A 26075-nucleotide genomic window follows, 5' to 3' on the forward strand; every position below is an offset into this window, starting at 1 on the left:
TCATGACCTTAGCTGAAGTCAGACACGTAACTGACTGAGCCACCCAAGTGACCCTAGCTTTGGATTAATTTTAAGCTATACCTAGGAGGAAAAACTGTTGTGTTGAAAATTTTTACTCCTAGTTGTTCCTATTTTTTATTATTTTATTTTATTTCATTTTACTTATTTTATTTTATTTTTTTGCTGTTTCTCTTCCCTTAATGTAGACCCTTGGGATAGATCTTTGTGTGATCAGCAACATGATGCTGAAGGTCCCTCATATCTGTCATCATTCCACATGTAACTATCATGGCTGACCCTATACGAGAAAATTTCCTCACAGAACCTTTTCATGTCTCTGAATCTTCTACAGACTGCAGAAATTGCTTATTTTAGTTGTCTTGTGTTCATCAAATAATGGTCAATAAACCTGTATTGACTAAAAAATTCACTTAAATGAGTAAGAGGATTCTTTATCAATTGCATGTGGGTCTACCAGAGAGATGTTAAATGTGAACTATGACAGTTACAAGGGAGAGACATATAAAGTAGGGAGAGTCATTCATCTATTTATAATTATTATCAAGGAAACCCTATCTGCTAGACACTGTGCTAGAAGCTTGGGATATCATCACGAACACAATAAGCATATTCCCAGCTCTGAAAGAATTTGCAGCATTATGAGAGATAGAAGGGAGTGGGGTAGAGTAGTAGGGGAGGAGCAGGTGGGGAGTGGGGGAGAGAGATCTGGCTGCCCAGAAGCTATGGAAGGGCAATTGATTCAGACTTGGGGGTGGAGTGAAGAACGAACAACGCTAATCCGGAGAGACTGACATCTGGGCTGTGCCTTTAAGAGTTGGAGGTGAGGTGATTAGGAGTGTATTGCATGTATAATGGATGCCATTAAAAGGTGTGCTAAAACATGCAATTTGCATTTAAACAGATTACCTTCCAGGCTGTTTTGTGCAAAATAGACTGGAGTTGGCCAGGGGTGGAAGCATAAACCCATTAAGTGAGGAAGAAGAAGAAACAAGATGGGAAAAAAAAATGTCCCTTACATGTTTGGCTTGAGCTTCTGGAAAGACAATGTTTCCACTATGTGAACTGTGAAGACTGGAAAACAGATGATTTCAAGGGGTGAAGGATGCCTTGGACAAGTAAATTTCAGACACACAGCAGACACTGAAGTAGAATGGTGGAGGCAGAAGCCAGACTGAAATTATTTGAAGAAAAAATTGAGAATAAAGAAGTAGAAACAAAGCGTAGAACCCATCTGGTGATATTTTGCAAAGAAAAGCAAAGGGGAAGTAATGAGAAAGCAAAAAGGAAATGTTGGGTAAAAGGAGGTTGTTGCTTTAAATAGGACAGCCAAGCTCGTCTGGTGTGCCGATGGGAATCTTCCTGTAGAGAGAGACTGATAATGTTGAAGTGAGAGGAAATAATTCAAAGGGGTGAAGTCTTTGAGAAGGAGAGAAGAGATGGCAGCCAAGACACAAGAGGAGGAAGGTAGGAAGAGGAAGAGGAAATACAGGAAGACAGAGAACATGAGGAGTAGGTAGGTTTTTCTCTTTGGTAATAGGAAGAAGAAAGAGGTCTTAATTCTCTTTTATCAAAGAAGAGTGAGAAAAGCTGGGCTGAGGGAGTAAGAAGAGGTGTGGGAAGGTGTGAGAGTGGTTTCACACCAAAGGAAAATACACTCAGTAGAGAAATGTACTAGGATTGCTAGGTACTGTTGGGTGCTTGTTTGGGGTCTGTAATAATGATCAGGATGCCACCGGTCACTGCAGAAGTCTTGAGTGTCATTTTCCTAGCATCGTTTAGCAACTTTGATGCAGGCATGTGTTCAAACAAGTTGGAGTTTTGACAGGTGAATGTGATATCTTCATCAGAGGGACAAGTTTGTTGAGGGTGGTTGCCGGGGAGCGATGGACCATGAAATCTAATCTGGGAAACAGGGATGTGAAAACAGAAAAGGAATGATGAATAGTAGAAAGTGGTTACTGACATATGTTAGAACCATGGGTAGAGGAACAAGTGAGCTGGAAAGATAGGAGGTGGTATTTGAGAAGTAGAGTAGTGAAAGTGCAGTTTCAGAGGGGGTGCCATCACTCGTGATGACTAGGGTCATTGCCATGGGTGAAGATGGCTGAAGTGAAGTGTGGAAAAAATGTACTGGAATTGGAGGGGCCAAGACCAGAGAGACCAGGATGTGTCATCCTTGTGAGGTCAAACATCTCTGAGAATAATGACAGCTATAAGGGTGGGGAGGACAGTGAACCAAAATCTTCTACGAGAGGACTCTAGGAAGGAAGTCAACATTTGACAGCCAAGAAACAGAAGAAAATGTGGCAAATAAGAAGGCAGGAGACTCAAAAGATCTGGGCTTGGTAGGAAGAGAAATGGCTTGGGTATGGAAATGAGGAGCATTTTATGCTTTCCTTCTGGTGCTGAGATGAGAGGAGTGTGTGAAGGTTGCCAGGGAGTGGTATCCTCAGGGAACAGCCACGTACATTTCAGAAGGTGGAGAACCAGAGGATTTTGCTGATCGTGGATCCAGAATTCATGGATCTAGAAGGCATGGGAAGGGCTAACAGAGGTCAGGAAAGGGTGAGGGATTGGGTAAGACTAGGCACTTCTATGAGGCACAGAGTCTGGAAAAGGGACAAGGAACAAGACCAGACGGTTAGGGATAAAAATGGAGACCGTCTTGTGGCTACAGACAGAAACTGGGAGGAAACTGTAAATACTGGGCTGAGGACAACGAACTATTTCTTCTGAGGTCTCCAAAATAAATGTTTTCTCCCACTGTTTCTCTAAAAGTGATATTGGCTCTCTTCGAAGGAATGAGGGGGGTGCCAGAAGCACTAAAAGGGGAGAAAAATTGAAAGGGAGAGAGGAAAGATTTCTTTCAGTCATTTACAAACAGTTTTCTTCTGATCCAAAGATCATTAACTGTTCTTTCCTGACAATTTGCAGAGGATAGGGATTTTAAGAAGAACGTAGCAATCCCTTATAATTTCCCCCACTAGAGAATACCACTGCTAGTATTTTTGCAACATTCTTGCCTGCCAGCCCCCAACACATATATTGGCATCTTCACGGAGATGATACATATACAGAGTATCACAGTGGGAACGAGGAAAGCTGGAGAAGCTCACCTTCCACAGCCCTGATGGTCTCAAAAAGCGGTGAGGGGTTGAGAAGTGTCTAGGAGAGTGGCAAATGTCCACAAAGACTGCTCTGGTGATGTCAGCAGGAAGTCAGCAAGGGATGTGTAAAGAGTTACTGTGCAACACTGAGTGCTCAGAGAGATAACTGGATTCTGCCAATTCCTATCCGCCCCCCTCCCACCCCCCAGGATTCTCAATGTGGACATTCTGCCAACTCCCACTACTCCCCTACACCCAAATTACAAAAAAAAAAAAAAAAAAAAAAAAGTCACTGGAGAGCATCAGTTACTCTAGAAAACTTACAGCAATTTTTAAAAGATCACATCAGCGAAACTGAGTTTCCAATTCTCCCCTGTAATTGCTACGTGTGGCATGATTCTCCTTCTCTCCCTAGTTGTAAGCTTAAAAATGAAATAAAGAAAAGAGGAAATTTTAAAAAAACAAATAGACTTTAATTCAGATGTTGGCACACATCGTAAAAGAAGAAATGACTTAAAAGAATATGGTGGGCAACTTATTTTGTCAGATAACCGCATTGTGAGGGAAGAGGGGGCCCGACTGCCGATCTGAACCCAGATCGTCTGCATTCACCCTGAATTAGATAACGTAATTGAGACTTATGTAAGAGTTTTAATTTTTCGAAGTCTTTCAAATACACTCTAAAAGAATTCCTAAACAAAATTTCCATACTAAAAAAAACTCACATGCTGTCCCCCCGCAAAAAGTTTTTCTTTTGTACCTGTCTCCCATTCTAGTGTGTAATACAACTCCCAATAATTCTTTTACTCTTAAGAGTCTTAGTCCCCAAGGTCACGATTCCTGCTCTTGCTTTTTCTTGACAGCACAGAGGCATGAAGTGGCAGCAGGTGCACAAAGCTGCTGACCTGGAGAGCAGAGAGGTGGACAGCTCCAGGCCAGGAGGGCTGAGGGACCCGAGCAGGTGGGCCAGGGGACGGGCAGGCAGCAGAGACAAGGAAGTGAGGAGGATTCACATCAGGGCTGGGACACCATGGGGTCTGTGGTCCCTGACCAGAGGCAGAGGTCAGGGAGAACTAGCAGGCAGGAACAGCACCAGGCAGCTGCAAAAGGAGAAGTGTGGCACTTAACACGTCAGTGAAACTTTATCCTTGGACAAACTTCCTTCCTGCCCTTGCTTCTGAGTCTTTCTCAAGCCACAGTGGCACTGGGTAAGTAAGCAACACAGATGCATGACCAGGTAAGGGTTGTTTTTTTTTTTTTTCCTTTAGATGCAGCCTGAAAAACAAATGCATATCAAATCCTCATGAATCTTTTCCCCTAAGGTTTTGAGCTTGAGATAAAAATTCTCCTGGGTTTGTCCTTACTGAATGGATAAGGGTTCCCAGCGAATAGATTTTTTTTCTTTTAATTAACCAGGCAATTGTGTTCTTATCCATTATAAGGAGGACCCTCAAAGGACATCGTCTGCCCATGGAGTCTTATGTCCTTCAGAAACCAAAGATGTCCTCTTATCTCTTCCCCATTGCTTAAAGGGATGGGGACAAAGGAGGAAAACATAGTTAAACCAGCACCCATGACTTTATTTCTTATTCCCTCATTCTGATTATTCATTGCTTTCCCTCTTTCATTCCAACTCTTCAGTTTCTGCAAATTTCTCCTCTTATGCAGTGTTTCTGTGTATTTTTAGCTGATAGCTAAATCTGAGAATAATAACAGCTACCTTTAGAATAGTGCCCCACAGAGAGTAAGTCCTCAGTAAATAATCAATTGAATTAATTTAAATATGATTGTCATTATTAGTGGAATAAGCACTTATTATATGCCAGACTGCATTTAACATTTGTGATTTCACTGTACCTTCACAGTAGTTTGAGATTGGCATTTTTCTCCCCATTTTACAGAAAAGGAAACTGAGTCACAGAAAGGTTATGCTGCTTCTCTCAGCATGTACCAATGTCTGCTGTTAAATGGTGGAGTCAGGAACCAATAGCAGCAGTCTGAACCAGACCTCAATGATGAGGGTTTTTGTTGTTTTTATTTGTTTTAATTTGAATTATAGTTAACATACACGGCAATATAGGTTTCAGAAGTAGAATTCAGTGATTCATCACTTACATACAACAGCCAGTGCTCGTGACAACAAGTGCCCTCCTTAGTTCCCATCACCCATCCAGCCCACCCCTCACTCACCTCCCTCCATCAACCTTCAGTTTGTTCTCTATTGTTAAGAGTCTCTTCTGGTTTGTTTCCCTCTCTTCTCCATGATGAGGGTTTTAAGGGCAGTATGGTCGGCATTGTAACCTACAATGGGATTGGGAGCATCAAATCTAGGAGGTTGTAAAGATATTTTGTGAGCATTCTTTCTAAATTTTGATTATTAACAATTTCAAACAAGTAAAAATAAGTAGAATAGTATAATAAACCTCCCTATATTATCATCCAGGTTCAATAATTATCTATCTTGTTTTATCTAAACCTGCAGTCCCCACCATTGCCCTAAATCATTTGAAGCAATTCCCAAATATTGTTTCATGTGTAAGTCTCGTATATATCTCTAAAAGATACTGACTATATTTAAAAAATCAGGAACATTATTTCAGCTAAAAATAAAATAAAATAAAAAATGAGACTACTCTGAGTCTTTAGATACTTAATTTTTAAAATACATACTATACCTTACAGTGGAATGGGAAAGGGAGAAAGCTGTTTTCTGATGCATAGAGGTGTCCTGAAATGTAGAAAGTCTAGATGCTTCTTTTAACTGTGGATACTCAGTGAAGGTAAGGTGAGGTGTTACAAGTAAGGAGATTTAGTATTAGGAAATATGCTGCAGTTCAAGTATTGAGATTTTCTTTTGACCTTAAATACAATGCTGGGGAAAATGGGCCTTACTATCCATCTTATTCCCCATCACCAGATTTGTGACCTGCCATCTTTCAGTGCTACTGCTTTCCAAGGATACCTTTTTCTTCACGAATTGCTACCTATTGAAGTGATGCTCATTTCAGCCACGCAGATCTGGACAGTCTTTGCCTCCACCTCTCTGGCATTTTTTTGTTGACTGCATATTCCCTGGCACATAAGCAATCTGAAAATGGCCAGCTATTCTGAATTACACACTTATTTTAAATGTGTCTGTTTGTGTCAAATGGAGATGTTTATTTTTAGAAGATTATTGATAGAAACTGGGGAGCAACATTTAAGTATCTTCAGTTTCCTGAAAGCACGTTGAATTCTCCATTAGATGAGCCACGAATTATTGTTCACATTATCTTTCTAACATTGCACGCTTCCTTTGTGTATTTAAGTGTTCCTCAAAGTATGTAGAATTAATGTTAAAAAATAAATACCTACTATGAGTCAGGTATTGTCTTAGACTTGAATATGAAATAGTATATAAAACAGACACAGTTTCAGCCCTCTCACAAGAGACAGACGTTAAACATATAATCGCCTAGAATATAAAATTAGAAACTGTGAAGGAAAAAAGCAAGATACTAGAAATAATAATGGGAAAGCCCTCTTTGAATTGGAGAGGGAAGTGGCAGAGGCTGTTGTGAGAAAGTAATATGTGCTGTGACTTGAAGGATGACCAGAGTCAGCTAGATGAAGTGTGTGAGGAAGAGTGGTTCAGGCAAAGGAAACAGCATGTGCAAAGACCCAGAGGCATGCAAGAATTTGACAAGTTCAAGGACCCAAAGGAAATCCAGGACAGCTGAGTATAAAAGGCAAGTAAAGTGGGAGATGAGTTGGAAAAATCGGGAGGTTCTTGTCGATCACATTAAAATACTTGAATTTCATGTGAAATGAGAAGCCATTGAAAGTTGTTAAAGCTGGAGAGTGATTTAGTCTTTGAAAGTATTTTAAAGATCACCTTGGTTGCTGCAGGGAGCTTTAGTGGAGGACCTTAAAGAGAGGAACTGGGGAGGCTAATTAGGAGGATATGGCAAGAGAATGTGTCCAAGGAGAAAGAAAGAGGCCTATAAATTGAAAGTACATTTTGGAGGTAGAACCCAGGAACCTAATGATGGATTGTTTATCTAATACAGTTGACCTTTGAACAACATGGGTTTGAAATGCAGATCCACTTATATGCAGATTTGTTTTTATAAATACAGTGTAGTATTATAAATGCAATTTCTCTTCCAAATGATTTTCTTAATAACATTCTTTTCTCTAGCTTACTTTATGATAAGAATGCAGTATATAATACAGATACAAAATACGTGTTAATAGTCATATGTCCTTATGTTATCAGTAAGGCTTCCAGCCAATAGGCTACTAGTTAAGTTTTGGGGGAGTCAAAAGTTATATGTAGATTTTTGACTGCACGAGGGGCCAGCTCCCTAACTCCCACATTGTTCAGGATCAAATGTACAGCTTATATTGAGATAATCAATATCATTTTAGGTTTTGGGCTTTTCACATATCAATCCTAAATATTGATGGCCCTGCCACTAGTATGGTCTCATTTTAGACTGATAATAATCAATAATACTCATTGAGCACTTACTGGTTGCCAAATGCTGTGCTAAGTGCTCTACTTTGATATCTCATTGAATTCTTCTTCTGATCCTATGGAAAGATTTTTAGAGATTAGGAAATGGACATTTACGGAAGGTAAGCAACTTGCCCAGCCATTTGGCTTACAAATAACACATCTGGGATTCAATCTCTTTTCTCCGATTTCAAAACTTGTTTTCTTAAGTACAAGCTGACATTGCTCCGGCATACCAAAAGCAAGAATGATATAATCACCTGCTTCTCAAGTGGTTCTAACAATCCCTGTCTCCTGCTGTTTACTCCCTTATAGAATCTCCTTCCTTTGTGTGTAGTATAGACCTTGTGACTTGCTTCTAACAAATAGGATATAGCAAAAGTGATAGGATGCCACTTGGACAGTAGATTTTACAAGACTGTGATTTCAGTCTTAATAGCGCTCTTTCTTGCTCCCTCGCTCTCATGCTCTGATGCAGCAAGCTGCCACATGAACTGCCTGATGAAAAGCCCACAATACCAGGAATGAGGAATAGCCCAATGTAGAACCGAATCCTGCCCACCAACAACCACGTGAGTGCGCAGGGAAGTGGAGCCTTCCCTCCTGGAGCGTTGAGATTTCTGCAGCGAACACCTTGATTGCAACCTGTGAGAGAATCTGAGCAAAGGTCCTAATTAAGCCATGCCCAGATTCCTGACCTACAGAAATTGAGATAATAAATATTGTAGCTTTAACCAACCAAGTTTCAGGAACAATTTGTTACACAGCAATTGGCAACTAATACAAATGAAAATGTCAGTGTTAATGATATTAATTATCATAATATCTTGCATTTGTGTAAGGTCTCACATTTTTGCAAAGCAAAAGCAAGTTTCAAAATAATGAAATTCGGGAAACATATTACTAATCGTCTCCCCTTAAAATATAGCAGCTGCGCTTGAAAGTACCACCTGCATTTTCAACGAGAAAAATTGGTTTATTCACCTGGTTTTTATTGCCTTAAATCCCATCTCTAAAACCATTTGAAACATGCTATCTAGCAAGGGACTTATTATCTTCTTTATACTAAGTTATTAGTAACAAGGCACGTTTAAACCATCTGGCCTGGATGTTCTCTTGGACTTCAAATTTGTAGCAGGCAGTTGGATTTCTTACCCTGTTCTGGGGTTTCCTAATCCCTATATCAATTCCCACTCCAAGAGAGGGACACGGATTTTAAGCTGTCAATCAGTATTTTGCCAGTTGAGATGAAATATAAAGAGCAAAAAAAAAAAAAAAAAAAAAAAAAAAAAATTTACATAAGTCCAGGGCTCAGATTGGGCAAGACCACAAAGAATCTTTCTAAAAAGTTTTCCCAGAAGGAGCTAATTACTGTGGGAGAAAGTAATCTTCATGTTTGGCTTGAATAACCACAGAAACAACAAAATGCAAATATTTAAAAAATGATGGGAAAATTAAAAGGAGAAAACTTTTGATTGCACTCTCACAGGGACTTAACTTTTTTTTTTTTTTGATGCAGTGAGTATAAGTGTAAATGTATATATCCGCACATATACATTTACAGAAAGGGAAATAAAGGACATATACGAAACATTCATTCATTTCACAAATAGTTTTTGAGCATCTAATAAGTGCCAGTGAATGTAAGAGATATAACACAGTATAGAACAAACACAGTCTCTACCCAGACAAAGCCCAAATTCTAGTGACAGAGATAGATAAGTAAAAGCTAAAGCAATAAATCAATAAATAATTACAAGGTGTGATAGTGATTGAAAGTGAAAAGGAGGAATTGTTTACATTGGATGTTCAGAAAAGGTTTGTCTGAGAACTAAAGGAAGGGTGGGGTCAACTATGTCAGGAGCTGGGGGAAAGCTTTCCAGACAAAGGAAACAGCAAATACAAAAGCCCAGCGATCAGAACAAGCGTGGAATGTTCTAGAAACTGTTAAAGGTCCGTGAGCCTGTTGGAAAGTGAGGTGAGCTGAAGTGGAGCAGTCGTCATGGGCCAGATCATTTTGGGCTTTGTAGGCTCTGGAAAGGAGGGAAATTTCACTCTTAAGTTTAAGAGAATCTATTGAAGGCTTTTAGGCTCCAAATGGCATCATGTGATTTATGTGTTTAAAAGATCGTTCTCATGGCTGTGTATAGAACAGACTGTAAGCAAGCAAGACTGGACATCAGAAGCTGAGTAGAGAGAGGTACTGGCTTGGAGCAGAGGGTGGCAATAGACATGAAGAATAATGGGCAGATTTTGGAGGCAGGATGAAAAGGGTGTACGAGCTAAAGGAAAGGATGAATCAAGGAAACCTCTTAGGTTTGGTGTTTGAATTAAGTGAATGTGGTGCCGTGTATTGTTCTGGGAGGTCCCTATAGAGATCTCTGTATTGAGGCACCCACGAGATCAGTTTTGAACATGCCAAGTTTGAGACGTCTGTGAGATATTCAAGTAAAGCTATAATTTAGGAAACAGGATATCTAAGTTTGAGCTGGATATAATAAGTATAAAGCCAATTTTATTCTCTGATTGGCCTAAATTACAAATATACACACCATGTGCTTGCTGATTTAATTCTTTGATTTCTTAAGGAACTGATCTGAATCTCAGATCCCTTTCAGTGCTTTTACATTTTTCATTGTCTCCAAACACAAACCGATATCATTAAAAATGTTTGTTGTTTCATGCTTTTTCTAATTTTTTAGTGTGCTAATTTTCCTCTATAAAATAGGCTTCTCAATTAGTTATGGAAAAGGGGAGAGAGTACTTGCTCTAAAGCAGGCAGGGACAACATAACATTATTTCACTCACACATAACAATTCTCTAATATCCTTTTTTTTTTTTTTTTTTTGCAGGTGAGGAAACTGAGGTTCACAGTATTGAAGTAACTTACCCAATGACATATGGTTCAGATTGGAAGCCAACTTTGGTTTTGGCACTAAAAACCATGTCCCATCTTTAGAGAGGCTATAAAGCACAGAGTCTCTCCTTCTGTTTCTCTTCTAGTTCCCATATTTCTTTGCACTGTTTTTACATCTCTTTTATAGTTCAACACAACTGAACCCAAGAAGCACTTAGAGCATCCCTGACATTTGTGTTGCTGTTGGCTACACTTCTGCTGAGTTTTGGACACGCTCTGTTCCTCACCTCCACCACTTGATAGTATCCTGCCATTGTCTCAGCTGCTTAATAAAAAGAAAGTCCCAATATCCGCTCTTCCCAGAATGTCATAAATAGCTGCTATTGCCTTGGCAATTTTCTGGACCTCTGCATCCAGTGAGGATTGGCTGTTACCTAAACTGTTCATTTTCTCCTGGCCATAATCCACAGGAAACTAGATTCATTAACTCTGAGGCTTGCTTAATGGAACAAACAACTTGATTTTCTTCCCCTTTTCTCTTTGTTCTTCCATAATATGTTTTCTTACTATATTTCCTATTCTTTTGTTTCGCCTTTAATTTCACTATTTTCTTTTTATGTTGTTTTAAAAATAATCCAATGACCTTTCCCAGTCTCCGTTTTTCCCCCTGCATTTGTATTTTCCAGACTAGTACTATTTGAATCTTAGTACTTATTTATTTAAACAAACTAATAGCCCTGGCACAGGACTTGATTATTCTATTTCAGAAAGAAACTAGTCATTAGAAGATATACACATCTTAATCAGATACACTAGTCAAAGGAACTCCCACATTATTATTTTTTTTTATTTTTTTTTCAACGTTTATTTATTTTTGAGACAGAGAGAGACAGAGCATGAACGGAGCATGAACCGAGAGAGAGGGAGACACAGAATCGGAAACAGGCTCCAGGCTCTGAGCCATCAGCCCAGAGCCTGACGCGGGGCTCGAACTCCCGGACCGCGAGATCGTGACCTGGCTGAAGTCGGACGCTTAACCGACTGCGCCACCCAGGCGCCCCACTCCCACATTATTTTTTAATACAAACTCCTCTGCAGTGATTTCTATGTGTCAGTCACTGTTATAAACTGTGAGCTATCACTTAATCCTCCCAGCCAGTCTCTGAGAGTGGCTACTATTATTATCTGCATGTTTCAAGTGAAGACACCCCCAACAAAGTAGAACAGGTACTCAGAACAGAAAAATCTATATTCACTTTCACACATGGAGATGGAAGCAAACCCTAATCACCTGACATTAGCATATATTTGGGGTATTGTATAAAAGGGAAGGGGGAAGGAACCAGAAAATGGGGTTTCTGATTATGCAAAGATGTGGTCTGTTCCCAGGAGAAGAGAGTGGAGTTGCAGATGGATAGAGCTGAAGAAGAAGGCATGACTTATCCCGTAAGCAGGAGAGGCAGGCTATGAAGGAAGACTGACCTCCTTGCAAAGGTAGATGTCTCTAGAACATTATTCTTTTCCTGCTAGCACTCTATAGAGAAATTTGCATATACCTGCACAGTATGGTAGACTTATCTGAAGAGACCAAAGAAACATGGTGGCCTCAGGGAAGTGGACTATGGGTCAGGGTTCTAAGTAGTGACTGGCAGTACTCTTGGGTGGTCCCAGTGGGTGGCCCCAGTGGGAGCAATTGTAGAGTAGTGTTCTAGGAAAATGTAAAGCCAAAACCTGGCTACTGTATAAAGATTGCTATGAATGGGGAAAAGAGGGAGCTAGGAAACATTTGTATTTCATAACACATACGAATTGCTTATATGATAGGAAAAGAATACAAATATGATTTTTCATATGTAAGCTTATGTCATTATATGTTGTATTGTGACACCCTGATGGCATTTGAATGTTAAAAAAAATCATAAGACCAGGAGTAGCTCATCACTTTGCACAAGTATCCTTGTACAAACAAGTTTTTGGTGAGAGGTCCTGGCTTTTCAATAGCAACACAGTTGAGTTCTATTTGAACCACAAAGCATGCATGACCTAGAGTCAAGTATTCGGAAAATTAAAGATCAACTTAAAATAAGCCTACACTGTAAGCGTAACCAAAGAATGCAAAACAAATTAAATCGATAATGATAAAACTAATAGTCTTGTATCATTAAAGAGTAAGAGTCATGGTGAATAAGAACTATGACCAATCCAACATAATGTCATTGATATACTGATTCTAAAGGAAGTAGGACTTTCAAGCATCTGTAACACGTATGTAGTAAACCCTTTTTGCAAAGCTGCTTACCAGCTGGTAGAATACTGATTTAGAGTCTTTGGTAAATTCTAGAATAAGTTTAATTTAGCTCATAAATACCACATTTGAGGAATTCTTAATAAATCACTCTCTATAACAGTTAGGAATGCTTTGGGCCGCATATTACAGAAAACTCCAGCTGACAGTGGTTTAAGCCATAAGAATATTGTTCATGTAACCATAAAAAATTGGGTGCTTCTGGTTTGGGGATCAGATGAGCAGGTCCAAATTTTAGGGCATGTGGCTGATGTATCTGTGATTCTCTAGGTCTTTCAAGAGGCACCAGGCATCCTGTTCTCAGGCCTAAGAATTAAAAGACAAGAAGGAAGGGTATGGCCAGAGTGGTGAGGAGTTTCTCTTTCATGCCTTTCTGCTTTTATCCAGGAGGAAAAAATCTTCCCTAGAAGTCTACTCAGAAGACCTCCTCCTATGTCACATTGACCAGAACTGTGTCCTAGGAGCAAATAAGCTTCAAGGGAGACCAGAAAGATGAATCTATATATATATATTTTTTCTTTTTTTTTCCCCCCCAGCTTCTAGAGAGAGAAATGAGCAAGGAAGAAGGAATTTGAAAATGGTTATTGGAGGGGTGCCTGGGTGGCTCAGTAGGTTAAACATCCGGCTTTGGCTCAGGTCATGATCTCGTGGTTCATGAGTTCGAGCCCCATGTCAGGCTCTGTGCTGACAGCTTGGAGCCTGGAACCTGCTTCGGATTCTGTGTCTCCCTCTCTCTCTCTCTGTCTCTGCCCCTCTCCTACTCATTCTCTGTCTCTCAAAAATAAATAAACGTTAAAAAAAATGTTTTAATGAAAATGGCTATTGGATAGTCCATTAATGAGTATTGGTCATATTTTTTTTTTGTTTGCAATCCTTTACTTGGTCTGGTTTTCTTAAAACATAAAATCAAGCCTCTTTATCATGACACAGGTTTTTCATAAACAGGCCTCTGCCCACCTCTTTAGCTTCACCCCCCACCCCTACCCTATCCCACAGGCAACCTGGGTTTTGACAATTATGGACCAATTGCAGTTTCTACACCTCAGCATTCTGTCCTATACTTCTATGTCTTAGCTTTCCTATTCACCCCTTAAAGACACAGTCAGTGAAGTATTTTCCAGCCTTCTCTATCACTGTAGGAAAAAAGTCATTCTCTCCTCCTCTCCAGTTCCCACAGCATCCTGTATTCTGTGCTATATTCTGTGCTATAGCACTAGATCACGTGGTTTTGATTCTGATGGCTTAATTGTCAGTCTTCCTTACCAAGCCCGGAAGGACAGGATTTTATTTTGTCATCTTTGTGCGGCACATTGCACAGCATGAAGCATGTAATAATAGAGCCATAAAAAGTTGTATGAATGAATGAATGAATGAATGACTGCATCATTGGTAATCACTCAAACCTTGATGGCCTAGGTATAAATGTGCTGGATATAGGCATGATTTTTTTTCCCCCTCTTTCTTTTTTCTTTGGCCGTTTTGCTGTGTTGCATATTTTTCTCTGGACGCTCATCTTACTTGTGTAGCACAGGACTAAGGGATTGCTTTCCAGGTGGCTGCTTTGTTCATGGTCATTTCCTCCTAGCATTCTCCCTAAGCCTCAGGCTTAGTCTGACACCTTGCTGCATTTCCTCTCCTTGCATCTACAGAGGGTCTCTCTGTGTTCTCTGCCTCCAATGCCAAGGCCACACAATCTCGACAGGCCTCAAAAAGGCCCTTTCCTACCAAAGTAAACCAACCTCCTGCCTCACCACTTTGTTACTGGTTTTTCTCATCTCATTTTTTCATCACTCTATTCTCTAATGCGATAGAATCTTCATGAGAAAATACTTTGTTTAAAAAGGAGACTCGTTTCCTATTCAAAGATCTTCACCAAGATCGGCAAAGAAAGCAAGAGAATACATCATTTCTAAGGTACTCATTGGTGTCCTTTCTTGCCCTGCTCACTTAAGTCTGGGATTGGGGGGTCAGCAGGAAACATTTTACTCCTTTCTGCCTGTTATTTATTTATGGTTCTGAAATTGCTCTGTCTCCAGGAAAGAAGTAATATTTCTCTTCCCAAATTTTCTCACTGACTTTCAAAGGGGCTTAAATACTGACTTTCCCACTCTTCAGATCTAACATACACTACACAATAGGAATCTGAAGTTGCATTTCTAGGTGCAATCAGTGTATGATGTGTAGGGGGTTTGAGAGACTTTGTACTCAGGGCTCAGAATTAGGAACAAGCTGAAGGATTTATCAATGGACAGGGGAAAGAAAGAGCACACAAGTGACAAGGGCACAAGCCTCTCTCCTATGAGTTTGCATAATAACTTGACTTTAATATGATTGGTTAATTAGAGAACATTATATTTTCTTGGGTTGAGATTGGGAATTAGCATTAGTTGAAACAAAATTGCTGTTCTGGTTGCAGCCAGCTTTGTTTCAATGGCGAGGTGGTAAGACAATGGGGGATGAAGGTGATAAGGGCGTGCCTTTAATTTTTTTTTTTTTAACGTTTATTTATTTTTGGGACAGAGAGAGACAGAGCATGAACGGGGAGGGGCAGAGAGAGAGGAAGACACAGAATCGGAAGCAGGCTCCAGACTCTGAGCCATCAGCCCAGAGCCCGACGCGGGGCTCGAACTCACGGACTGCGAGATCGTGACCTGAGCTAAAGTCAGACGCTTAACCGACTGAGCCACCCAGGCGCCCCAAGGGCGTGTCTTTAGATAAGTGCTGGGCTGGTAGTAGCTCTGGTGGTGACTTTCTAAAAAAGAAAAGCAATTAGTCTTGCAGTGCAGAGGAACTGGTACTCAAAAAATACGTGGGAATTTTTAGTTGCCGAAACAACTGGCATGGGTGGGAGATTTATTGGCAATTAGCGGTTGGAGGCCAGAGATACTGGATGCCCTGCAAGGTGCAGAACAGACCCACACAAGGAGGAATTCGCTCACCCAGAATGTAAAATGCCTAAAGTTGTACTTCCCCCATCTACCCCCAACCCAAGGATAGAGATAGAAGCTGGAGAAAAAGCCATACACACAAAAAAAGCTGTACACAAAGCGCATGAAGGAAAACCTTTATTGTTGACATTTTGAAGTCTGAAAATCTATGGCTTTCTAACCCTCTTTCGTGCTGAAACAGAAGTTTTGTTTTGTTTTGTTTTGTTTTGTTTTTTAATCTGTTTGTTCACTCATGTAACAGGAGGGTTCTTAGGAAGGCAACTGACAGCATTTTTTACAAGGACAGACAATAAAAGAAGAAATAGTTCCCAGTATTTGACCTGTTCTGCATTTCCTTAACCAGAAGTGGCTTTCTTGTACTTATCAGTTCCCACTTCTACTTTGGGCAATTTTTCCATTAAAGGGAAAGCCATGCTTGTACAAGAGGAACATGTTGACCAACTTAAACTTCTTTCAGGTGTTATAAATTAAACTGAAGTGTCTTTAAATTGCCTTCATTTTAGAATAAAGTTTAGTACACTCAGCACCCCTTTTGTCTCTTGGTACTTTTTTTCATTAACATACCTTGTCTTGGGGGCACCTGGATGGCTCAGTTAATAGAATATGTGACTCCTGATATCAGGGTCGTGAGTTTGAGCCCCATGTTAGGCATGGACCCTATGTAAAAACAAACAAACAAACAAACAAACAAAAAACCCTACATCTTCCCTTGCTGATGTTAGTCAACATCCATGTTGATTGTCTATTGTTGAAGTTAATCTGTCTTTTCTCTAGTTACTTCTAAGATTTTCTGATTATTCTTAAGTTTGATCGCTCTGTCTTGCAATTGTATGTCTAAGATTTTTTTTTTTTTTTATCCTGCGCAAAATAGTGTGTGTTTCTTCAGTCTGAGGTCTCATGTCTTGATTCACTTCTGGAAATCTCTTCGATATCTTCCTTTCATACTCAGATCTTTTCATTCTATCCTTCTATTTCTCTTAACTCTGTTTTCATGGTTTTCATCTTTATTTCTCTGTGCTGTGTTCTGGGTTATCTCCAGAGATCTATCTTTCATTTCATATCACATCTTATACTGTAACTAAACCATTATGAAACAAGTCTGTTGAGGGTTTTTTGTTTTTTTGTTTGTTTGTTTTTGTTTTTTTTTATGCTGACTCTATTGTTTCCTATCTATGATTTTTTTTAATAGTCTAATTTCTGGCAGCTTTAGGGATCTGCTCATTTAAAAATGCATATAGCCTATCTCTTTAAACACTTAAAACATGTTTATATTAAAGTTCCCTTCAGATTGCTTTGTTATTATAGCTGTGAAATCTCCCCTTTGTTAGGACTGGGGGTTCTCTTGTTTGCTACTAAGCATTGTCATGTAATTACTGTGTTTGGGTTCATTTTCCGTAAGAGTTCTCTTTCTTAGCAGTTTTTCATGGGCCCATGAGGATGCCTCAGAGCTGGTATAACATTGCCTCTACTGAGGCTCTGAACTAATGTGGGTAGTGTGAACTTCCATCCTTGCACCTGAACACAGATTTGACTCTTCTGCATGGATTATTTCCTCCTCATCCCCAGGCAGATGGCTACCTGTGGGGTCTACCTAAGGCCTATTGGTCTCATGAAACAATTCTTTCTCCTCTTTTCTCTTTAAGCAGAAAATGGAGTTCTTGCTGTCTATAGCATCTGCACCTTACGTCTTATCTCCACCAAGTATTAAAGTCCTGATTATGGTATCGGGTGCCTCGCAGTGCAGCTTTAATTCCCTCTTACTCTGAGCCTTTAAATAAATTTCTTCATTTATGCAACCTGGAGATTTTTTTTTTCTAGTGTTGAGCTTGGCTACCTTCTATTAAAATAATTGAAAATGTTTTATCAGGATTTCTATATATTCTTATTGTTGTTAGAGACATAGAGGAATTTTCTCCTTCTGGTTAGCCTATCATCTTTTTTTTTTTAAATGTTTATTCATTTTGAGAGAAAGAGCATGCACATGCACTCACAGGAGAGCAGGGGATGAGCAGAGAGGGAGAGAGAAATACCAGCAGGCTCTGTGCCATTGGTGCAGAGCCCAATGGGGGCTCAAACTCACAAACTGTGAGATCAGGACCTGAGCCTAAATCAAGAGTCAGACACTTAACCAGCTGAGTCACCCAGGCTCTCCAGAGCCTACCAGCTTAATTAGAAGTCACAGTAAGCCTATCTTTACCTCAAAAGTGTTTTATTCTGTACAGATTCAGTGTTTAAGGAATGGTTGTTGGATTGTTATATAATTGAAGTACATATCATATTCTGGCTAAGTTGAACCTTGTATAGAGGAGCTTTAAATCAACATTATGGAAAACACACCGAGCAAGAAACTAATGCTCTTGGTGGTGGTGTGTCAAATTGGTTACTCAGAGTGGATTTTTTTTTTCTTTTTCACCACTTAATTGCCTATTAAGCTTATCTGAGAAATTGATTTTTTATAGCTCTGTAATTAAGTGAATGACTCTTGGATTTCGGTCTTGGCAGATTCTGGGTGTAAATTCCAACGATGCCACATTCAAGTGTTCAAGTCACATAGTAGGTACTCAATAATCACTTGTTGAAGGAGGAAATGAATGAATAAATGATCTTACTAAATGTCAGTTCCTCCCAGGTAAAATATGGGTAATAATAGTAACCACCTCATCGGGTTTTGAGAATTGAGTTCATGCATGTAAAGATTCTACTGTAATGTATACCATTGGGTAAGAGCTCAATAAATTATGATTCCATAGAGTTACATGAAATGCATATTTCAGGGCCTTGACATAGAAGAATTTAGATAATTATGTATTCACTTTACTTTTTCTTTTGTTTGCCTTATTGCTTCGATTATCTATATCTTATTTTGAAAAGATGTCTACTCTTTATAGGGTCACACTCGTAGATAGCAGTAAGATTCAACTTTGAACTCATGTTCCCCCAGACTAAATTTATGAAAAACATTTCTGATATTCTTAATATTAATAACAATGGAATGGTTGATCTCCAGGTATTTATTACCTTGTTAGAAAAATTGAATCAAGAAAGTAGAAGCCTAAATAAAGACCTAGAATCTTTGCACCAGTGGAAATACCATATCATGTTATTCTAAAGAAAAAAAAAAGGCTCTCCTGATTTAATAGATATTAAAGACAAAGGAGAAATAAAAACACAAATATCCTTGAGTTCATTCTGATTTTCACTGATTACTTTTTTTAAGGGAGTTAGAATATCTTAAAGAAAATTAGATCATCATATAGTTTTGTGCTATTATAGTCCTTTTAATATTCAACTACCATTTATATAATTTAAACTACAAATTTTAGAATTCTTTTGTATTTTCCTGCTTGATAATAAATACAGAAAGTTATAGTGCCATCTTGTGAAAAAGATGCAGAACTGCATTGTATTAACATTTGAATAAATTGACTTAGGTGAGGAAAGGGATATAAAGCTAAAGAGTTGTGTGTAATAAAGGTCAACCAGCATATTTCTATGACCTTAACTAGATTTAATGTTAAAAAAAAATAGAATTTAGGTGGGTTTGCCACCCTCCCAGGTTTTTCTGTGGCATGGAAGATAGCCAGAAAGGAAAAGCTAACACGTTGAATTGAAACCATGCAAGAGAAATTACCAAATTTTAGAACATTTTGATTCCAAGGGGAGAAAGAATGAGAGGAATAAATTATATCTGATTCCCTGAATTGCAAAACTACATATGTGATTGAACCAAAGATGTTGCTCCATACAATTGAAAGGAGAAGGAATTGTTCCTAACACTGGATAAAACACTCACCTGAGCCTACACAAGACAGGGATACCCTCTGGTTGTCATAGAAAAAGAATCCAGGGAGTTGACAGAGGTTTTCGTCACTTATAGAAAAGAGTTATCCTGTATGAATGAAAGTGACTCCAGAATATTTATTTTAACTTGTTCTAGAAAGAGGCAGGAAGCATCTGTTTGTAGGAATATGAGGCACATTATAGCTAAGTTCAAGGCTCTTTAAACGACCTGGTACAAAAGACAAAAGCGGCTTCTTGCCCACTGATTCAAGAGCTCTGTCTTTGCCTGCTTATATCTGAACACCCCACATGCAAGCCCATTGAAACAGTTGTACCTGGTCACCAGGACACTACAGAGATCTGGTGAAGGCACCAGCATAGGAAATGGATTGTATGTGAAGTTTAACAGGGGACCAAATGAAAAGAACGAAGACTGTTCTTGTTAGGATGAGCCAAGAGAGGGAAAGAAAATGAACACGAGGAGATAGAAACTGGGAGGCAGTAATGATTGGAGGTGATTAGATGATTAGGTGAAGGGATGGTCATAGCAGTTGAAATGGAATCTCATTTTTGTGGTACCATTTTGATGGCCAAAAGATAGCTTCTGTAGCTTCCAGGAAGTGTGCTGAAGAAAGTACCAAGGACGAGGAAAAGATGAGAGAATAGTAATAATGAAAGGGCTCATTTTGGGAAAAAAAGAAAAGAAAAAATATTTTAAGCTCCTTCACTGATCTAAAGGTCCATGGGAGTTGCCAGCTAAATAATTTCACTGCCTCTACTCCCTCCTACATGTTTAAGGAAGTGGTCATGCACGTGCAGTGAGACACGAAACTGAAGGAATTTTATTCCTAAAATCTTCCTTTGAATTTTCTTGCCTTCATGGATTTAACTTAGATCCTTTAATGCTATAATAATTTGGTTTCATATTGAATGTCCTTTGGGCTTTCATTGTCATTTATTTTATTTTATTTTTCTAAGGAGTTTTCCACGAGTTCAAAATAATCCTTTCGGCAAAAGGCAATTCAATTACAGTGACAGCCTAGAAAGAACTCAACATGGTACAATTCTCTAGTGAGATCAGATTTCCTGCTAAACCCAGATGATTTTATAAAACCAAAATTTGTATTTGCGTTTTGAGACACTTGACTGAAAGGCTTGATCAAGACCTAAAGTATCAAATAAAAGTGAATCTCTCATCTATAGAAGACAGAAGTGAATGAAGAGTTTAAGGGGCTCAGGGGCGCCTGGATGGCTCAGTCAGTTAATCGTCCGACTTCAGCTCAGGTCATGGGTTTGAGCCCCATGTCAGGCTCTGTGCAGACATCTCAGAGCCTGGAGCCTACTTCGGATTCTGTGTCTCCTCTCTCCCTCTGCCCCTCCTCTGCTCTCTCTCTCTCTCTCTCTGTCTCTTTCAAAAATAAATAAACATTAAAAATTTTAAAAAAAAAAGAGTTTAAGTGACTCATCTAGGGCCATACGTTACCACGGTACAGTCACTTAACCAGGTTTGAAAGCATGTTGATTAGATACCAAATCTATAGATATTAGATACCAAATCCATCCACTCAAATGCAGAGGAGAATATGTCCAATTCCTTCCATACATGGAGATTTCCCATGCTACAGGGATGATTACCACGGGTTCCCAACCTTATCACAACAATGAGTAGATTGTATCGTAACTAGCTTTATTTTTTTATTTTTATTTTTTAACATTTATTTATTTTTGAGACAGGGAGAGACAGCTCATGAATGGGGGAGGGTCAGAGAGAGGGAGACACAGAATCTGAAACAGGCTCCAGGCTCTGAGCTGTCAGCACAGAGCCGGATGCGGGGCTCAAACTCACGGACCGTGAGATCATGACCTGAGCCGAAGTCGGCCGCTTAACCGACTGAGCCACCCAGGCGCCCCTATAACTAGCTTTATTTTAAACGGCACCTTTCTCTGAAGACCTAACTGCTGATGCAACATGGAAATTATGGCTCCACTAGTTAATGGCAATGTGACCTCAACCTCTCTGTCTCAAATGTACTCAATAGGCAAAATGAGAGATCACAGTTTCTATCCCATAGACTTTTATGAGTATCACAATGCTTGACATACTTTAAGCTCTCCGTGTTAGCTATTATTATAACACACAAAAGAATCAACATATAGATGTAAATTAATGCATGTATATGTTTATACTCTACTGATGCTCATAGGATACAATCACAGAGTTTGGCATTGTCTGCCTGGAAAATGGACTTTTCCTGAGGAGTGATTGATGGATGAGAAGTTAGAAGCCAAAATGAGGAAATTCAATAAAGGTTTAAATGGAACACTAGAAGACCATTGGGGAGGGATGCTTTTGTAGACAGGGAGAGAATACAAGTTGTGAATAGGTGTTTAGCAAGTGTTTAGGGTAGGAGCTGGTGACAGAAGTTTGGAGTAGACCCAGAAATACTGAAATGAACCAGGAGCCATCTGGGGTAGGTTCCTGAGGAAGCAGCACAGACCAGAGCAATTTGGGAAACCCCCTTCCTTTCTCAGTTTCTCACACATTTATCATTGTGTTTATAAATCTTTATTGCTTGAACTTAACTATTTATGTTCCTGTCTTCCTTGGATTGTTATCAGAGTGGATCTCAATCGGGAGTCTCTTAAAGACACAGGATCTCCAGCCTTACCCCAGATCTACTGCATTTACATCTGCATTTTTAACAAGATGCCCAGGTGTTTCCTCTCCACATCACAGACTGAAAAGCACGACTTTCACAGGCCGTAAGCTTCTAGCATGGTGCCTGGTACTTAGCCAATGCCTACTTTTAATTAATTAATTAGTTATTGAATGAAATACGCTGAATTTTTTTAATAAGTTGAGTTTATGGAAGCCATCAAATTGAGCTTCAGCTCAAGATGTGAAAAGCAATTTTAACCCAAAACCAAGCCTTGACCTAGAGCTGAACTTCTACAGGAACTAAGAAACTAGGAAAATCACCTATGTTAGCCAAGGGATAGAAGTAGTGTTCTATAAGAGGAAAGAACAAAGTGATTAAATGGATTGGAGCTACCATGTACATGGGCCCTGGAGAAGGAAACCCTGGAAAGAGCCCACAGAGATTCTGTGAGTATAATTCGTGTCGTGAACTCCAGCCCTAGCAGTGCAATATGTTGTGTTCTGAAAACAAATGATGCCTTATGTGCCACACTATGTGTGGCAGCAGCAGAAGCCTGAGCTGGAGGGACAGTCAATCCCATCCTACCCCTGGGGGAGGTGCGTTATCAGGGAGCTTTGTTTAGAGGATTGATTCAAGGATCTTAAATGGTCAAATAATTACATAGAAAAAGCACCTACCCATTCTCCTGGACCACATCTTTAGATGCACGGAGAAATTGCTACTTAAACAAGGAACGGTTCATCTCCATGTCTGCTTTTGGAGTTGATCCCAACTCTTTGGATATGCTGACAATGATTTTGAAGTGTTCACTCAGAATATACATTTATTTTCTAGACTTCCTTTTTTAAAAAATCCCTGTGTTTTCACTTAGCTTTGAAAAAACAGAATCACTTTGCATCTTTTCCCCTTATATATAATCTGTCCCTAATTCTTTCTAATCTGTCTTCCCAATCTGTCCTGCAGAGACATGTAAGTGTTTCCCTTTACATTTCTGAAACCACTTCTCTGACGCAGATGTTTGGAATGGTCTTCTCGCTGGGAATTTAGCATTAAGGTTAGAACCTTAGAGTCAGGTGGACCTGGGCTTGATTTTCTGCTCATCCCTTGCTACGCATGTGACCTGAAATTTCTTAACCTCTCTGTTTCAGTTTCCTCCTTTGTAAAATGGCAAAAATGGTGGCATTTTCCTCATAGAATTATTATATGGAAGTAAGATGGTCCTTGTGCGTAAATGAAAGATAAATACTAGTATTTAAGAGCACAGACTCCTCTGGAGCTAAACTGCTTGCATAAATGTTTGCTCCCAACCAGCTGTGTGTCCTTGAGGGAATTGTGTCATCTGTCTCTACTCAGTTTCCTCATTTGAAAATGGTGATAGTGATGTGCTCACCTCATAGAGGTTTTGCGAGAATTAAATGAGCATAGTGCTTCCCAGTGTCTGATACATTTAAGTGCTGTGCACGTCTCTTAACTTAAAAATCACCCACAAGATGTCCTCAATAATTTTTTTTCTACTACCTTCCTTCATTTTCATCACAGCCTTAATCCATTCCCATTGATCCTCTATGAGTCCTGCTCAAAACATCCTTCTAATCATTAGTTACAATGGTGTGACCACAAATACCAGAAACCTGACCGCTAGTGGCTGAAACCGTAATATATCTACAGCTTACTTAACTAGCCTTCTGGGAGTAGGTGGGTCGAGAAGTTCAACAGATCAACAATGGCATCACAGATCCAGGTTTCTTTAATATTCTTAATCATCCTCAGTGTGTGTGAGAGAGATCTTTCCTCAGGGACCAAAGATTGTCACTGAGGCTCTAGGTACCATATCTCTACGCAACAGAATTCACAACATGAGTTCAGCAAGGGGAATGAGGTGCAGAAGGTGATAGCAAAATGAGTTTCTCCTTGTTTATCTTTCTCTTTAAAAAAAAAAAATTCCGGGGCGCCTGGGTTGCTCAGTTGGTGAAGCATCCGACTCAGGGTTTCGGTTCAGGTCATGATCTCGCAGTTTTGTGAGTTCCAGCCCCACACTGGGCTCTACACGGGCAGCATGGAGCCTGCTTGGGATTCTCTCTCTCTCTCTCTCTGCCCCTCCCCTACTTGCTCTGTCTCTCTCAAAATAAATAAACAAACTTAAAAAAAATTCATTTTCCAGAGGCATCCTCATCGCTCATTGCTCAGACTTGGGTTACATGGTCAGAGCTGGTGGTCCGCATCCATTGAAGCTAGGCAAACCAAAGGAAGGATGGCGGTGGGGAGACAATTAAGTGTCTGTCAATACTTGCTTCATGTCCCTTTCCCGCCTGGCTTCAAAACCGTTTCATGCCACCTCATTGCTTACCGGAACAGTCCCAGCCTTCTCAGGTTTTGAGACTCCTCTATGATGTAACACTCCCGTGTGCTCATCTCCATGGGCCTCCTCTGTAAGCCTGTACTGGGGCCACACCATCCTCTCAGCCACTATGTAAACTGCCTGGTACTTGTGTGCCCTCTTACTCCATGGTTTGCTGCTTGTAATGTGTTTATCAGTTTTCTCTCTCCAGCCACCATGACACCCATGCTTCCCTGCTCATCTCTGCAGGTTAGAATACAACCCTTCCTTAAAGCTCCCAATCAAATGTCTTTTCTTTATTTCCTTCTTTTTTTTTAATTTTTAAAAAATTTTAAAAAATGTTTATTGTTGAGAGAGAGAGAGAGCCGGAGACAGAGACAGAGCATGAGCGGGGGAAGGGCAGGGAGAGGGGGAGACACAGAATCCCAAGCAGGCTCCAGGCTCTGAGCTGTCAGCACAGAGCCCGATGTGGAGCACAAACCCACAAACTGTGAGATCATGACCTGAGCTAAAGTCAGACACTGCAACGACTGAGCCCCCTAGGTGCCCCTCTTTCTTTTTTCATGTTTATTTTGTTTTTGAGGGAGAGAGAGAGCAAGGGGAGAGCAGAGAGAGAGAGGGAGAGAGAATCCCAAGCAGGTTCTGCGCTGTCAGTGCAGAGCCCGATGCGGGGCTCAAACCCACAAACTGTGAGATCATGACCTGAGCCAAAATCAAGAGTCAGATACTTAACCGACTGAGCATCCAGGTGCCCCCAAATGTCTTTTCTACTGAAACGTTGTGTGACCATCCAAGGCAGAACTTTCCTTCCTTCACATTCCTCACACTGTTTGATAGTGCCTACGTGTTCTCTGATAGTGTAGTTATGGAAAGGAGCTATATATTTTTCACCTGTATGTTACGTTTCTTTCAAATATGTTTAATAATAGTAATTGTAAAACTATGCTTTTGGGTGTTTACTATTTTCTAGGCATGTAGGACATTGAGCACTTTATTATCTCATCACACTAACCTTTTAAAAGTGTAAATATTTCCTTTTTAGAGAGGAGTAAACTAAACTTAAGTGAGATTTAGTGACTTGCCTTAAGGTCACTATGTTTTAAGTGGCTGTATTTAAGTATTTATGTGGCCTGTGTTTTCAAACAGTATGCTATATGCCTCCTTAATGTAGTTCTTTTCAAAGTAGTAAGTCCTCATTAAAGTTTTATTTAAAGGAACGGAAGAGTATTTGCCTAAGTTGGCTAATAAAGATAGCCAGTCTGTATAATATGTGCCCTGCATCCATATCTCTCCCCTTTAAATTTAAACCCCCAAAATCAAAATTGTGTCTTTTATGCAAGTGAAAATATCTGGATGTCTACCTCAACCTTCCTTGTTTTATCTTAGTGATGTAGTCTTTTATTCATTCAACAACAACAAATACCTGCATTAATTGTATGTCAAGCAGTGTGCTAGGTCACAGTACACTTGGCTTCATGCAACCACCTCAACAGAAAATGGCTTAAATATGTAGTGTCATTATTATCTTTCTTAATAATTGTTAAGGGGTTCCTAGGCAGG

General features: G+C 39.7%; 1 long non-coding RNA gene across 1 annotated transcript; it reads left to right on the forward strand.

Annotated features, from left to right (window-relative positions):
* The first annotated feature begins 785 nt into the window (after positions 1–785).
* On the forward strand, positions 786–10513 carry LOC128314299 (uncharacterized). Its single transcript, XR_008295784.1, has 2 exons — positions 786–1534; positions 3992–10513. It is a non-coding gene; the product is annotated as an uncharacterized LOC128314299 (long non-coding RNA).
* The last annotated feature ends 15562 nt before the right edge of the window (positions 10514–26075 follow it).

Source organism: Acinonyx jubatus, chromosome A1 (assembly GCF_027475565.1).
Source record: "Acinonyx jubatus isolate Ajub_Pintada_27869175 chromosome A1, VMU_Ajub_asm_v1.0, whole genome shotgun sequence".
NCBI lineage: Eukaryota > Metazoa > Chordata > Mammalia > Carnivora > Felidae > Acinonyx > Acinonyx jubatus.